Genomic DNA, 17,873 nt, shown 5'->3' on the forward strand with positions numbered 1-17,873 from the left:
AACTGATGACCCTGTGAGTTGGTGATTTGGGCTGGGCTCATTCACATGCATCCAGGGTGATTCTGCTTCTGGGGGTTAGCTGGCCACTGGTTGTTGGGGTAATGGAGGCATCTGGGCACATGGTTTCTCTTCTTTCGGCTAGCCTGGGCTTGTTCATTTGGTGGTTGGAGGTTATAAAAGGCAAAGTAGAAGTAATCAAGGTCTCTTGAGGCCTAAACTGGGAACTGGAACACCATTATTTCCATATCATTCTGTGGCCAAGTCATAAGACCCAGAAGATTTATGGGAGAGGGGAAATAGTGTCTGTCCTTCATTGGGAGGAGTTCTAAAGTCAAGGTTACATGGATACAGAGATGAATGGAGGACTTTAGCTATTTTTGCAGCCTACCATAGTGCCTAACTCTTATTATTTAGAACACTATGGCCTCCTTGAATCAGCGGTACTAAGACTTTTAGATTTCATGAACCAGTACAAAAATGAAACAAAATAGTATAGAGAATACACATAAGTATTTTAAAAACTGGCAAATTTTGATTGTAATAAGTAAGAACATTTAAAACAAAATGCCAATCATCCTCTATCCCATGATAGATATAATATTAAAGACTACATGAATCTATAACTCTAGGGGCATAACACTGAGGTTTGGTGCCCTGGTTTAATCTTACCTGAACAGCTGGTAGGAGGAATTGGCCCTCAGAGAATTTGTTTCTTCCTTCAGCATTGCAGTCACCAGCTGGGAATCCTTAATTAAAACATTTACGCACTGAACTTGAATTTCTCATCTGTAAAATGAGATAGTAGCAACCCTTTTTTCATTGTATTTTTGTGAGTATTAAATGCAATAACATATATAAAATTGACACTATGCCAGGCTCATAGTAACTGCTCAGTATAAGACAGTTGATTATTGGATGGTTGATTTGGTTTTAAAACATGTTACTGAGTTTTTACATACCCTCCTTCCTACCACTGGGTTGCATAGGAAACACAGCAGATTTCTTTTCATTTTAACTCCGATGGATTGTATTAGAAAAAGCACAACAATAAAATAGATATGAAACTGTAGCCACATTTCATGCAAACAGCTGTAATAGCATACCTCCTCACAGACATTCAGCTAACATCAGTACCTCCATAATTTAATCCTCACTCTGTGGATAGCACTTCCCTATAATGCATGTCTTATCTCAGGGTAAATGGTTTCCCAGGGCTTGTCTTCCCTAGGAAGTTTTGCAGGAATTGATTTACTAGTTTTTCTTTTGCCACCAGCTTTTGTGACCACTTACTAACCCAATAACTAATGTGTAAAGAACCATTTCTTGAAGGAAAGACTCCTGTTTACTCCTTTGAGTATACTGATCTTTTTCTTAAAATTCTCTCAGCAAAATAGATGAAGAAACATAACAGAAGGGGTGCTTGGGTGGCTCACTCGTTTAAGCATACAACTCTTGGTTTCTGCTCAGGTCATGATCTCATGGTTCATGACTTCAAGCACCACATCAGGCTCTGCTTGGGATTCTCTCTCTCTCTCTCTCTGTTCCCCCCTGCTTGTGCTCTCTCTCTCTCTCTCTCTCTCTCAAAATAAATAAATAAAGTTAAAAAAAGAAACATAACAGAATGTGATGACCTTAGTTTGTGTGACACCACTGTTGAAGGGAAGGGGTAGGGAATGGTTTTGTTTAATCCCTCCTACCAGCTGTTTTTGAAGCTATACCTTTTTTATTCATAATTTTCATTGAACAGTCCCTTAGCAGCTATTATTAAGATGAGATTACACACAGAATTGCTTCTTGGTTGCACATTGGAGTTATAAAAATTTCAGTATGCTAGAATTAACCAGGCTTTCAGACTAAGACAAAATGATTTTTCAACAAGCCTATTTACATCATAGCCTGTCGCCAACTTTTTTCCCTCACTGATCTTCCTATCCAGTTGGCTTCCCCAGTCTATATCTGAGTTGTTTCCATTTTAGGTAAAGAGAGAAAACAATGAATGTCACTGCTTGTCACTGCTGCTCATGACCATAATGGGGCTTTCTTTACACTGGTGACTTAACATAGTGCCTTTCTCCACACTGCTTGGTGGGACTGGTTTCCTCACCTCTGCAGCCCCCACACCCCTATCCCCGCCACCATTCTTAATCCTGTGACATGCCATATGAGTCCACAACTCAGAGAAGGCTTCTGAAGAAACAGAAGAGTTAATTCTTTCTGTACTATATTATTGTTTTCTTAGCATCCCTAAAGATGTAATTCTTGCCAAAAAAATAATCTCAAACTTGGCTGGAGCCAAAGAAACCACCTCAGCAGCTTTCTTAATTCTGTCAGTGTTCATGAACCCTTCTCACTCCTCCATACATACCTTTATACCTTCATGTTGAAAAACTCTGTGCCAGTGTCTGTGCACATGTGTGCCACTGCATTCTTACTTTCATTTGGGGTCTGGTGTCCAAGCTTATTATTCGAAGTGATCGCCAACACTATTTTTCTACCCGCTATTCATCTGGAAAAATGACATAAAAGTAGACCAATTGATAAACCTGAGAAAAGCAGAGGGAAGGAGGATGCTATGAATAAGGGTAATAAAATTAACTTCCCAATTTTAAACTATTAATTCCCTGAACTTAATTTTTAAAAGCCTTAGATTGGGCACTTGAAAATTTATCACTCAGTGTGTCTCTCTCTGTCTATGTCTCTTTCTATTGGATTGAAAGAAACCTGTGGATTATAGCAATCCTATGTGTCTGACCCTTCATTTGAATTTTTAAGCTCATTTTGGCAAGCATAATTTGGTAACATTTTATTTTATTTTTTTTTTTACTTTACTCAGAAAGATAAATACCTTTATGATGAAGTGGCATGCAAACCCCTTGCCATATAGCAAGCCAACCCTAAATACTATTCTCTTTTAAATGGAACTGACCTCCATAGCATGGAAGGGAGGCAATAAGAAAACAAAAATGCCTCCCTGAAACAGAACCCGGAATCTAAAACCAGTCATTCTCTTGAGGGTTGAAAATGTTTTCCTTCAAATGAAATTAGACTTGTGTTTCTACCATTATGGTTTTAGCAGTGGAAATTTGATAAGGATGGCCATTTCTGTTTCCAGATGGTCCAGAAGATCTGGATGCTTCCCCAGCAAACTGCCCACATTCCTGAGCAACAATTCTCTAATAAAATTAGGTACATTTCTTCTGGTGACACTAAGGATGGCTTGTTCAGACTGAACCCACACATCTCCTGAGGTTAAATAGCACAGCTCTAGATAGGTGTAGGCATATGTGTTTAAGTCAAAGTGTTTACATGTATAACAGACAAGTTTTGCAGTACATATCCAGAGTTGTGGGTAACATTTGCTAGGAAGAAACAGTGAAGAGCCCTTTAAGTAGAACAACAGGTTGGCAAAGGTTCGGGTTATGTTGAGTGCTGGTTAAGAGTTCTCAAGGCTGCACTGAGCATTCATGTAGAAAAACCAAGAAAGAGGAAGTTGAATGGGTGCAGTAGACAGCTTCTGGCATGACTCCCAATGATCCCTGCCTCCTCGTATTAGTGCCCTTGAAGTTAGGCTGGACCTGGTGACTTGCTTTTAACAAAAGAGAATATGGCAAAAGCAGTAGGATGTTATATTCGTGATTAGGTCATAATGACTATGACTTGCTTCTTGCTAGCCTTCTCTCTCTGGCTCCTCTTGTAATCTTGCTCTGATGAAACAAGATGCCCTGTCACGACCTGTCCTATGGAAGGGACCATATGGCTAGGAAGTGAGGGATAGCTCTGGGCAACAGCCACCAAATAACTGAGTTCCCCATTACAGTAGCGACAAGCAACTGAATTCTACCAACAACCACATAAAGGAGCTGGAAGCAGATCCTTCCCCGAGCAGGCCTTTGGAAGAGACTGCAGTCTTGGCAGAGGCCTTGACTGCAGCCTGTGAGAGACTCTGAAGTAGAAAACCCTGTACATACCATGTCCAGATTTCTGGCTTATAGGAACTGTGTGAGAGTAAATGTATTTTAAACCTCTGAGTTTTGGTATAACTTGTTATGCAGCAATGGGTGTCATATTAGTCAGTGTTCTGCAGAGAAACCACACACACACACACACGCGCGTGCGCGCGCATGTATATACTTTCGTGGAGAAAGAGTGAAAGGAAAGGTGGGAGAGGGAGGGGGAGAGATGTCAAAGAATTGGCTTGTGAGATTATGGAGATTATGGAGACTGATAATCCATCCTCAATGTGGACCAGCAGGAGGAGACCCAAGGGAAACAATGGTGTGGAAGAAGTCCAAAGGCAGTTTGCTGGAGAGTTCCCTCCTGGTCTGGGAGGCTGATCTGTTTGTTCTGTTCATGCCTTCAAATGATTGGATGAGGCCCACCCATATGATGGAGGACAGTCTGCTAACTCAGAGTTTACTGATTGAAATGATAATTTCAAAAACAACTTCCAAGTTGACACATAAAATTAACTGTTACAGATGTGAATTCATACCTTAAAGGTGCCTTTTAGAGAAGCTTGGACTTAATCATATCCTGGGCAAGAGGGCACATCTCAGGTCTTCAGCTGAAAAGAAAAACAGCATTTTGGGAAGATAAATCTGAAAGTGTTGGGTGATACTTACAAAGTTGTATCTCAGCTCTTAGGCCATGGTAGATAATTTTGAGGACTTGGGAACAAGTAATTACATGTACATTTTAACCAACTGTTAGAGAGCAAATACCCATTTGGTACCTGTGTAGATTACAAAAGAGCACCATACTAGCATCCCTGAAATCCTGCTGTGGCCCTATCTGATCAGAACTCCCATGAGTTTTTATAATATATTCCACAATCAAAGATAACTGGGAAATGTAACTAAACTTATAATTATGAATATCAGTGGAAAGTAGAATATATACTGATTATTTTAAGTATATTAAGACTTCCCTTTTTAAGTAGATATATTCTCCTAAGAACAAGGGTTTTGTCTCCTGTCCATCTGGAGGATATGACCACATCATGGGTGCCATGTTGGTGATCACTTATTGGTTATTTGACAACTCTGAGCAGTCTCGGAGCTCAGATGGGATTTGTCAGGAGGTAAGATGTTTTGGTGAGAAAATACATGTGCTGCTGAGCCCAGACATCCCTCATAATCTTTAGTTTTTAGGGAAAAATTATCTGCCTGTAAAGATAGAGCTGAGCATAATTAGCCTAGGCTATGTTTATATAGACAGAGTTGAAATGATTGGAGCTCTGAGCCTTTTATAACTCTTTAAAGGTAACTGCTCATTTTCAGTGCTCAAAACTCAGCATCTAGGTTTGTGGTTATGTTATGAAGGTTAACAGGTATCTGTATCAAAGTTTACTTTAATTATTGTGTGTGTGTGTGTGTGTGTGTGTGTGTGTAGTAGGGGAAGGAGAGAGAGAGAGAGAGAGAGAGAGAGAGAGAGAGAGAGAGAGAGAGATTGATTCCAAGATCAGAGGCAGGTTTGAAGGTTACACAAGTGCAGTGGAAGCCCACTGTCCTGCCTGCAGTATTTTACCAGGTGACGAAACTTCTAGGCTCTGTGGAAAATATATTCTGAATTTCTTCTATAAATTTTAAGTGTTTGTTTCATTGTGGCCTGCTGGCACTAGGATTTGGTCTGTCAAGGGTATAATAAAAATGGACATAATGCTTTGAAATGCCAAGAAAAACAAATGCTAAACAGGAGCCTGTGCAGGCTAAAATATGCAAACAAGCCAAGAGCTCTTACCCAGCAGCCGGATGGGGAGCTTGCAGGAAAGGGGGAGCTCTGTGGCCTACAGTGAACTGTAGGATTGCAGCGTGCATGGCGAGAATGCTTGCACCTCGGGCAGTGGGGCACTTGATGCATGTGTCCAGCTGCAGGTTTAGTTGAGATTAATGTGCTTTGATGACCAGTCCTATCCTAAAGTTTCCAAGAGGAATCAGATTCTGATGCCAAGTTGCCTCAAAACAGATGGGCAAGACTATTCCATGGGGAAAGAGCACCAAGGTGAAATGCCACATGTCAGGAGAAGGTATTTCAAACTTAATTCACAACAGGCGAAATGATGTAGAAGAGTAAACTGACCTTCAGAAATTTCTGGTGTGAACATTCAGAAGGAACCCAAAACTCTGTTCTTAGAAAAATTGTCCTCTCCCACTGTCCTCTCAGATTTCCAAAGTTCACCTGTTGTGAAATGCTAGCATTTGTCGCTGGAAAAGGACACCAAATAATGTTTTCATCTTCTGCAGAAAAATCTCTGTTTTCATGAATTCAGTGTGAGACCAAATATGTCATCACTTTTGCTCAGTGTTACAAAGGGAGAATTCTTTCAGCTGTCTTTATTGGAACAGAGAATGTTTTCACACTACTTTATGTCAGTGTCTCCCATTTTAAGTTTTTGTTTTTATTGGACACTTTGAATTTTTTCAGCCCAAACTGCACATATCCAAAACCCACTAGATTGTAGGCCAGATGATTGGGCCAGGGAATAGCCACTTATTCCCAGATTTATGTCAAGACTGATTGAAGTAGAGATCCAAATATTCCACCTGCATAATCTTGTCTTAACTCCCCGGAAACTCTGCTCTTTCCCAAGATGCCGTGTGTTAGTTATAACTGTAGGCTCTATTTTGACTAAGTCCCAAATTTGTGTTATTTAGAACTTAAAAAAAACTTTATATCTTACTGAATCCCTAATATGTGTGGTTTGCCATTACTGAGGCCGTGCACTTGTCCTGTGGGCTGCAACAGGGAGGAGGGCACGGTAGTGTTCCTACCTGTTGTGCGAGGCAAGGGGGTTGCAAAATAGATGGAAAGCATGAAAAGTACCTTTCTGTAGATGTCTGGAAAGAAACAATATCAGAAACATTGCTGGGAAAAATGAGTAACTCGCAAAATACAGCAGCAGAATTGTGTATTTACTCTAAACCCAAAAATAATTACGGATATATTAATGAATTAAATGTAATACATAAATCATAGTCTTTCCTACTATGGGATTCATAATCCATAAATATTTATAATTAATAACTATTATTTTGAATTCAAAGTATTATATAATTGTTAAAGGCAGGTGTGGGGCACTGATCTCAGCTTCAGAAAATATGGATTTTAATCTAATTTTATTATTAGCTGTGTGCCCTTGGGCAAGTGACCTAACTTCTCTGTGTTTAAGTTTCCTCAGTAGTACAATGGAGATAACAATAGTCATCTTACGGTCACTGATATCATGGCTAAATGATACAAAATAAGAGAAGCATTTAGCACTCTGCCACATACACAGAAGGCACTTAATAAATAATTGTTATTAGAAGGAACAAAAACATGAACTTGGCATTTGTATAGGAGGCCCACATGTGCTATGTACAGACAAATGGGAAAAGAACAGATTTGAAAGAGGCATATTAGGGCTTGGAATGTAGGCACGGTGATGCCTAAGGGTCAGTAGAGCGCTGGACTTCTCCGAATGACTATAGATTTGAGGGTAGAAATTATCCACTGCCCTATGTGTCCTCTTGTCTTCATGAGCTGTTCCTCCATCACAATCCCCATTGTGGTGAAAAGATAAATCACCTACCTCTTTGGACAGGAGTCTTCCAATGCCAACACATAACTGAGTTCAAGCAAAACAACTTTTTAACTGGGTTAGAGTCAGTTGTTTTGAAAGCATTCCTAAGGGAATACCTGGACATAGGCACAAGGAGAGTGGACCAGTGGTATGAAGTGAAGGTCAGCCACGATAACTTCTATCTGCCTCCTCTGGCAACCTTCCCAATCTGCTATGGACAGTGCAGTGCCAGGAGCAACTTGTCATGTAGGACTGACGTTCAGGGGGTCACAGGAGAGTGCCAGCCACTCTGCATTGCATTGCGAGCAGAGGCTGATATTTAAGAGCAGAGACTCTGCCTGATGAAATACTTTTTGATTGTCCACAAGTGCTTCTTAGTTCAACCCTACCCACTTTTCCACTTGGGGGTTCAATACGTACTCATTTTGCCTTGGCTCTCCAGAGTTCATTCAGCGGACATTTACTGAGCACCTGCTATGTGCAAGACCCACTGTTTGTAACTAAAGGAGATCCGTTGATGGCTCATTTCTGGCACCAATTCTCACACGCTGATCCTTCCAGTGACCATCTTGCCACTTTCTTTAAAGACCAGTTAAACTTACCAATCTTTATTAAGTGACCAGCTTGTGGATGGCTCTGCTATGAATATGGTGGAAGATAAAGGAGAGGCACAGACTGGACCTCATGTTTTCATTCCAGATGTTTGGTTCCTTCCTGAGACAGCTTGGTTGAAAAGCTTTCCATAAGGCAGCATACGGGCAGAGGGACTGACAAGGAGAGGCGGGAGAAGAAGAGAGGAGGCAAAGGCATGGCCAGTCAAAGGATGCTGGCCATTATTTCAGGCGTCCAAGCAAGACTGAGAGTAGGGGGTCAGGAGCTCAGGAAGGAAAGGGATGAGCCAGAAATCTCTTTTACATAACATTTGATGTATGCTCCAGGGGGATGTTAGGTGGCTGAATGGTGGAACATAATATATTCTACCTGTAAAATGTTAACCTTATTTTAAGATAGAAATAGATACATTGTCCAGAAGTTATTTTTTTATAGTCATCATTACTAGATGATTTATACAGAACCAAATTCTTTTTTTCACTTTTTATTTTTTTAATTTTAAATTTGTTTATTTGAATTCAACTTAGTTAACATACGGTGTAGTATTTGTTTCAGGAGTAGAACCCAGTGATTCATCACTTACGTGTGACACCTAGTGCTCATCCCAACAAGTGCCCTCACTAATGCCCATCACCCATGTAGCCCATCTCCCCATCCAACACCCCTTTAGCAACCCCCAGTTTGCTTTATTACTTAAGAGTCCCTTATGGTTTGCCTCCATCTCTGTTTTTATCTTCTTTTCCTTTCCTTCTCCTATGTTCATCTGTTATGTTTCTTAAATTCCACACATGAGTGAAATCATATGATATTTATGTTTTTCTTCCTGACTTTTTCACTTAGCATAATAAATACACTCTTGTTCTATCCATATTGTTGCAAATGGCAAGATTTCATTCTTTTTGATGGCTGAGTAATATTCCACTGTATATGTGTGTGTGTGTGTGTGTGTGTGTGTGTGTGTATGTCTCTATATATATACATATATATACCACATAATTTTCATTCATTCATCAGTCTATACAGACCAAAATTCTTATAGAGATTTTAGGAAGGGGGTAGATTCCTCATTGTTCCAGACTTGGAGGAAGGCTTTCTAGGTAAGATTAAATTAGGGCTTGGTCTCGAAGAAGGAGTGAACCTTGGGGAATTAGAGCAAGGTGAAGAGGGCTGACCGCGAGGCAGCCCACCATCCCTCAGCACACCAGACCCCTCTTTACTCACCTCCGCCTAAAGCTCCTTTGACCAGCACCCCAGATACTACTACTAAGCACCTTCTGGAGCCCAGAGGTGTGCTCTTCCCATCGCTTCTGCCCTTCCAGTTCTGTCACAACAGGTAATGACTAAATCCTTGCCTACATTCCAGGTCCTTCTTCTGTAATGCAGACATACACCTTCTGCTTTCTATGGCTTTTATCCTCCCAGATAGCCTACCAAATTGTAAGCATTGTCTAATAAGCCTCTTCTCTTCTCAGCCCACAATTCCTAAACTTTCACTCAGAAAGCACAGGCACAATTTAGTCACTGGGCACAGAATGTTTGCCTGTGCCTGCACTGGCACTATACCATAGGTCCAGAGGTACACAGATGTGCAAGTCACATGCTTGCACTTGATCTCTATGGAAGCATCCAGACGCTAACAGGCAGGGCAAGTGTTAAGAGGGATATTTTAGAAAAGGGAGGCATGAGTTGTAGGAAGCCTTGCACGAGTCACACAGCCCACAGGACAAAGCTAGGACAAAGCACAAATCTTCTGACTCCTGGTCAGTATTTCTTCTCTGCCATGTGGTCCTGCCACCATTATAACCTCCTATAGGCAAGCCTGACTAAAGCCGGCATATCCTGCTATTGTGCTCATATTTCAGATGAATTAAATATTGGAGAACTTATGTAACTTGCTCAAGTTAAGTAAGTGGCAGAGGTCAGGAGAGGACACAATGAATGCAAACCGCATGCTGGTAACCATCATGTAATCCAGCCATGGTTAGAGGAAGGGATTTGTTCCTTGTGATTTTAAGGCAGAATTTACACTCATTGATGGGAAACAGGGTCTTGTGCTTTATCTCAGTAGAAGGAGGCATTTGATCACAGAGGCGTGTTGAATAAGGAAATGGGCAACCTTGTGGACAGTGAGTGCCCTATTAATGGGGTGCCTATGTCATTGGAGATGCTGCAGTGTAGAGTCCTGCATTATGAAGAAAGTTGGAGTAAGTGGTTTCTAAGGATTCTTCTAGTCTTGGTATTCTTAACTTCTGTGAAGTCAGTGCCTACCGTGGAATTTGTTGTTAGTGAAAAAGCCATGTTTAGAAGTTCCCTTCAAGTATCCTTGAGCTGGGAGATAGAAAAGTGGTCTTGGCTTTCAGGATACTTCCTTGAAGGTTACCAAGTCATAACAAGTCTTACAAATGCCATTTGTGCCACCGATGATACCCAGTGTGTCCTCTACTCTTGCTCTCTGTCCTCCCTTTCTTCTGCCTCCGAAGCCCCATCTAAGACTCATCCAAAACTGACACTTTCCTTCTGTTTCCCAACTAAATTTTGTAAAAACTCTTTTAGAAAAGAAGCAAATTGATTCATTGTTGTGTCTTTAAGATTGGGCTACCTGAGCTATGGCTCATTTTGTGTTTGGTTTAGGGTCTGATCCAAGGTGATTTTTTATCTCTGTGCTGTAAGAACGTAGTTTCTAATATGTCAGCTCCATCCTGCTGAGTGTTCCATCAACACCCTTAACCCAGTTATCTGCGAGGACTTTGACCCCAGACGGGGAGTCCCAGATGGAAGCCAGGACATTGCTTCAGGACGGACTATGAAAAATGCATATAAGATAGAAAAATGTGAATTATGTGTGAAACAAACAAAAGCACCAGGCAACATGGAATTTGTGTCAACAAAAGCTTGCTGCAAGCTGTTGCTTGCTTCTAAGGGGGAAGTAGACTCTGGCGCCCAGAGAACGGTAGCAGAGAAGGACTTTTGCAGGAGACTTGCAGAAACAAAAGAGGTGAACTGTTTTGACTGCAATTGCTTTCAAGTTCTTAAGCTCTCCTCTCTTGCAACCACCGCCCCCCCCCCCACATTTGTTATACAGCTGGGGAAGTTACTGATTACTGAGCCAGTCTGAGCCATGAGAATGGGAATAACTGACATTTATAACATTTTGACATATTCAAGAGAAGAGAAAAACAGTCCAAAGGGTGGGACCTCCAGTTGACTTTCTTGTTGACTATAAATGAACTCCTTGACTGGATTACTTGGGTGAATAAGAGGATGGCAAGGTTCTCGGGAAGATTCACGCACTGGAATGTCTAGCTCACGTTCCAATTAAAATATTAAATCTGGTGATACTACACTGCACAGACTTTTGGTGCCACCAACTGAAAATGTTATAAGTACTAGTTTTCAAGCTAGCTACAGAAATCCAAAATTATCATTCCCTCACTGAGAGATATTTCTAGGCAAGAGACAACCAATATGCACATTTTTTAAAGCAAATTATTTTCGGTTATTTAAAATGATTACCCTGTTCCTCTCTGGATCACTGCTGGAGACTCAGGCATCCAAGTGCCATAGGCTGCTATGTCAAATATAATAAATAACATTCCAGTTATGTTCAGGGCGGGGGGCACACACAGTTCTAAATTGGCTCACAGCCACCCTTGCTACCACCAGAACTGCCTTCCTAAGGTGTTCTGGGAGAAAAGAGCTCTGTGCAGTCCAACTGGCAAGACTTTTGCATAAATACATCTCCCTTTACAAGGCTGATGAGATTTTGTGGCCTACAGGCCGTAGCCTCAACCCAAATCCATGACCACTGCACACTTTCATTAATGTGGGAGGTACCACTTCTTGCTCTCACTTCTCCCAATGGGCTCCTGGGGCTCATTGCAGCCTTTTAAAGAGAGATTGGGGGAGGTATTCTGCCAGGTCTGCTGAAATGAGGAGCCCTAAAATAGAATTTGACTTCATGCATTGAGAGTATTCAATTTAATTCCATTCCATTTAATTCAATACATATTTACTAAGTGCCAATTATATATCAGATTCTATGGATCTGTCTGTTGCCTGGGCTCGTTTCAACCTTTTCTCATCCCCTAGGTCTTGGTTTCTTCATTTATTAAATTGTTACAGATGATAATAGAGTTCCCTCAGGATTCCTGCAAGCTTAAATGAAAACGTGTGTAACACACCCAGCCCATTGCCTGGTATAAGGTGGGCATTTAGTGAATGCCAATGTCTCTTATCCCCTTCCCCTTTCTGCAAATGCTCAGAAACATAAATCCATCAAGCCCCCGGAATCACTCCAGGCAGGGGCAGGAGATCTGTCGAGAGTGTTTCTGATGAAGATTGTCTTCTCCAGACCATATTCCTACATTGAAGTAGTTGGCTTACGCTGTCGACTTCACAGGGTTATAGGGGAATTGAATGAGATAATGTCTGCAAAATGCTTAACACATATTTAGGGACTCACTGTGCAATGTTGTTACTATTATCTATCTTTGTATCAATTTTGTCATTACTATTTATTTTCTTGGTTTGAAACCTCTTGGATTCTGGAGGTCCAGTTGACCCTCTTTACCCCTGTTGTGGCTTCCTGACTCCCTAGAGTTTGGGTATTCCTTCATTCATTCCACAACTTACTGAATACTTGCTAATCACCAGACACTTTGCCAAGTCCATGGGTCACGAGGATAGACTGAGTCACCAAAACTGGTCATACAAGCAGGATCCCTGACTTCTAACAGCTTTTAGTTTGTTGAGGAAGCCAGAGAAACAAACACATCCTTTCAATATCATGTAATAAATGCAGAGGCAGAGGTCACCATGGGGTGATATGGGAGCACAGAGTAGGGACATGTACCCTCCTGTGGGGTTAGCGGAAGGGGTAGCCAAGAACAGTTCCTGGCAGGGACAGTTCAGGTAACTGCAAACATTTCTCAATTCTCAAGACCTAAGAAGTACTACTTATACTTGTGTCCTTGACACATGATGGGTCATAACTCGTGACCCATTTAAGTCTAAATTCTGCCACTAGACCATGCTTGAAAGGCAACACAGCAGGCTTGGAATTCTGGAGCAGTTTCATTTCATGGGAAGAAACAGAACCACCTTCTTCTCCTTGACCCCAGAGCAGCATTTTCTGAGCTCTTGTGCCTGTAACCCAGATTCTCCTCGGGTTTTTCCACAGGAGGCCTCCCCCATAGGACACCCCACACAGCTGTGTCCCCAAGGTGGCCTTGAAGAAAGCCTAGCCAGTACGGGAACTGGGAAGCACACCCATAAATATATAGACAATGCTCACAGGAAGAGTAACAAGGGAAAGGACCCCAGGACTGCCCACCTCCCTAATGTCCAGCTGTTGCTCTTGTTTTTACCCATGGAGGGACACAATGGCAAAGCTCATGTCATGGTGATGACCAGTGTCTGGTATAGAAAATAATGCTCTGCAATACCAAGGTTGGCTTCTTAGCTAATGCCTGTGACCACATAGCAGGAAAGATTCCTCATCATTCCGGAAAAAAAAAACATTTTTAAGAACCCTGACTTAGAAGCCTTATGCCTCCATCTATGCCTCCATGTCTGTGGCTGAGCTGGGATATGGGCATGCCCTGTGTTGTATTTCTCCTGCCTAATTCTTCCTACTGTGTTTTTCCCAATCCTTAACATCCCTGCTCATTTCGTGCCCCATCTTGCTCTCCCTCAGGAAGCCCTGAGAGTGGTCCCAAACTTCATAAAAAGTCTTACTGCTAGCTCGGCTTTCGGGATTCCCAAAGAAGCAGATATTAGTTTCTTTTATGAGAGACATGTTCACTTTTTAAAAAGACTTTATTTTTAAAGCAGTCTTAAGGGTACAGCAAAATTGAGGGAAAGGTACAGAGATTTCCTACAGCAAGCTGGGCATTGTCTCCACACATGCACAGCCTCCCCCGTTGTCAAAATGTGCACCAGAGTGGTCCATTTTTACAACTGATGAACCTATACTGACACATCGTAAGCACCCAAAGTCCATAGTCTACACCCAAAGTCTAAAGTCCATAGTCTACAGTTCACTCTTCATGTTGTACAATGTATGGGTTTGGGCAAATGTATAATGACATGCACCCCCCATTATAGTATCCTACAGAATGTTTTCACTGCCCTAAAAATCCTCTGGGCTCTGCCTATTCATCCCCTCCCCCACAACCCTTGGCAACCACTAATCTTTTTACTGTCTCCATAGTTTTGCCTCTTCCAGAATGTCATATGGTTGGAATCATACAGTATGTAGCCTTTTCAGATTGGCTTCTTCCACTGAGCAATATGCATTTAAGTTTCTTCTTCGTGTTTTCTCATGGCACATTCCGTTTTTTAAACTTTCATGCATACAATATTAGATCCCAGGAAGCTGGTCTCTGTCCATTTTGAGACATCAGGGATTCTTGAAGTTATGAAAGCACCCAGATGAGATCAGTGGGTCAGTACATTGGGGTGGATGGGTAGGCAGTGGTTGGCTCAATCTCCATTTTACAGCTGAGAAATCTCCTCTCTGCGCTCTGCTCTGTGCTGAAATTGAGTGCAAGAAGAGAATAAATAAAATTGGAAGAGATTATTGAGCAATTGAAATGGACTACTCAGAAGGGTCCTCCTTCGGTTTCCATTATTCATAGTAATAAATGAAGGAGTAGTAATAATGGAAGTAGCAAAAGCACAGCAATGACAGTGCCAGTTTACTCGTGCACTGCATCGAACAAGTGAGGGAGCCTTTTAACATCCCGTTTCTTATTTGATTCTGCAGGAACGATGGTGTATATGGGGGGAAAGAGACCAGTGTTTCCATTTTTCAGATGAGGAGTCCAAGTTTGTATGCAGCTGTGGGGCATAGTTGAGGGTATCACAGCCGACATGCACAGCAGAGCCAGTATTCCAATTAGGGTCTCTGACACCAAGCCCGTTAAGATTTCTAGCATGCCATTGATCCAGCTCATCTTTATTGAGCAACTACTATGCTGTACATACACCTTGGGCTGGAGCATGAGAGAGGGGTTCCCTGAGGGATGGTAGAGACACACACAAGTCCCCTAGGCACAAAGTGCCTTGTGTGTTAGTCCAGCTGTGGGGCTCAGAGGCAGCAGTGGCCACCTTAGACTGGGGATCAGGGTAGGCTTCAAAGAAGAGGGGTCCCTTGACCTAGGCCCTGAGGATGGTCAGGAGTTAGGCAGAGATTAGGAGAGTGGTTACTACCTAGCAGGTTTCAGGCACACCCGGTACTGCAGGGAAATCTTTCATGTGACATCACACAGTGTTAGCACATTCAGGTGGATGCAGACATGTTCAAGAGAGAGCTGTGGTCATCGGGATCTTACTTTGAGTCCCATCAGTGCCTCTCTCTAGCCTTCTGCTCAGGCCTTGGCCTGCTCTGTCTGCAGCTCAGGGTGCTCTGGGCCCCAGACATGGCACGTTTTCCACTTCATAGAAGGTGGCCATGAGCATGATGGGAAACTGCTTCTTCCCGGCTCCCGGCAGGAGCCTCTTTCTCTTCAGTCCCTTGGGAGGAGGTTGTGCACCAGCTCCTGGGCCTCAGTGCGGTTGCCAGGGGGAGCCCCAACTCCTCAGCAGCTTGCACAGGCCTGCTTTCATCCGGCTGCTCCCAGATGTGAAAGGACATAGAACAGAGATTGTTGGAAGGCCTGGTTAGTGCGGTGGGGTGGGGGGAGGAAGGGGGGCTTGAAATTCAAAGCCAAGGCCCCCCTATGCACTGCACTGTGGCAGCTCATCAGTCCTCCCTCTTCTCACCAGCGTGGGAGCCTGTGTGCTCCTGCTCTTGTCTGGCTGCAGCCTGGCAGCGGCATCTGTTAGCAATGAATAAAGACGGGGTGGCAGAGGCGGAGCTGGAGGTGGGGGCAGGAGGAAGGTCTACTTAAACAAAATGTGTTTGCTCACACACATAAAACCACAGGCCTCCTGGAAGCGAGCACCCCGTGAAGACCCCCTCATTCTTGAATTGGTAATCAAGAGCATGTGATCGAAGACTTGAAGACTTCACTTCTACTCAGTGGGCCTCACCATCCTCATTTCTCACATAGGAGGGGCTCAGGTGAGCAGAATTTGCAGGACCTTTCCAGTGCTGCTATCCTGTGTCCAGCAGGGAGATGCTTGCCAGGCTACATCCGAGAACCCGCTGGTTGTCACACACGAGAGAGAGCACGCGGTACAACCCCCAGTGTCCCTGACCCATGGAGAAGGAGGCTGGGTCTTCTCTGGTCTCCCGAGGTGGGAGGCAGGCACTTTGGAAAGGCCCCATACTTCCAACCAGGTAACATCTGGTTCTTCACCTCTGCACCTAAGGCCTCCAGGATCTGATATCTGCTTTCCCGTTTTTCCCATCAAAATGTATCATGTTATTTCAGAGTCATGACCTCCCAGGAAACAAGGAGGTAAGAAAAGTGCCAAGGAAGACTCAAAGCCAGTACTCAGAGTCACTAGAGTATTTCTGGAAGGCTGGACAGATAAAAGTGGTCTTGTATAGAGAAAGAAAAACAGTCCTAATTTTTCTTTTTAGCAAGTAATCCTCTTAGCAAATTATTGGAGCTAGATGCTCCTTGCAAGACCCTTAAGAACAGGAAATAAAATTGTCATCCCCATTCCTTTTTCGTTCTGTGGGCCTGAGAGGTAAGGGTCTGCATGTGGACAGATGCAGCTTCTATGCTTGTCTCCTGTTGCAGGGCTGCGGCTAGTCCTGAGGCCCTACACGGGTCCCCACCAATGAGGAGAATCAAGAAACTACCTCACCTTGCAATGTTCTCAGGCTCTGGTGACTAAGTTCTGAGAGATTCTAACCAGTGTTTCTAAGGCCCTCCATTGCCTTAGAATGGTAGGTAGGTGGGAGGTAGGAGGGAAAGGAAGAGGAACAGTGTAAGATAAGAGGAGGGTTTCAATGGTCTGGAAGTCTTCCATACTCATTTCAGAATAAGGGCGTACATCCACCGGATGATCTTAGATTACACTTAGGTAAGGGCTGAAATAGGACACAGGATAGGTGTCCCTATGTGGAGGAGGCCCCAGGAGGGTTGTAAAGGGCTGTGTCCACATCCTATTTGTGTCTGGAGCCAACCTTAACCGTGTGGTCTAGGTACAGCTAAGGGGTCGTCTTTGGTGAGCAAGTCAGATGTCTTGTACCCCTGTTATAAACTCTGTGAGCTGGGCCATCCCTGACCCACCGTGTGACCCGGAGAATTAGCATGTTAGTCCCCAAGTTTTTTACATATCTGTAAATTGGAAATTCCACTGCCCAGACCCCTCTGCAGCCTTGGGGATTAATGAAAGCCTTGTTCACAAATGTCTTGGAATCTGTAAAGGTTTAGATCGATAATTAACAAGAAAGAAAAGGCATAAACATTTCAAATATATATCAACTCCCAAATCTATAACAGCCAATAAGTCTAAAAACTGAGTGGCCACAATTTCCCTCAGTGACAGGCAGCCCATGCACTTTCAAAAGTAATTCTACAATAAGCATAAATTACCACTTGGGGAAACCTTCCATGTATGCCATGGCTATAGATTTATTAAGTGAAAATGAAACTTTTAAATAAATATCTGGAACAAAAATGTATTTCCCAATCTAATCGGGCCACAGAGGCAAGAGTTTTTAAAGTGCTACATAGCCTGTAGAGTATAAAGCTGAGCACATTTTCTTAGACGTCACTTTGCTGAGTCAGTTACTGCCATG

Source organism: Panthera tigris, chromosome A3 (assembly GCF_018350195.1).
Source record: "Panthera tigris isolate Pti1 chromosome A3, P.tigris_Pti1_mat1.1, whole genome shotgun sequence".
Taxonomy (NCBI): domain Eukaryota; kingdom Metazoa; phylum Chordata; class Mammalia; order Carnivora; family Felidae; genus Panthera; species Panthera tigris.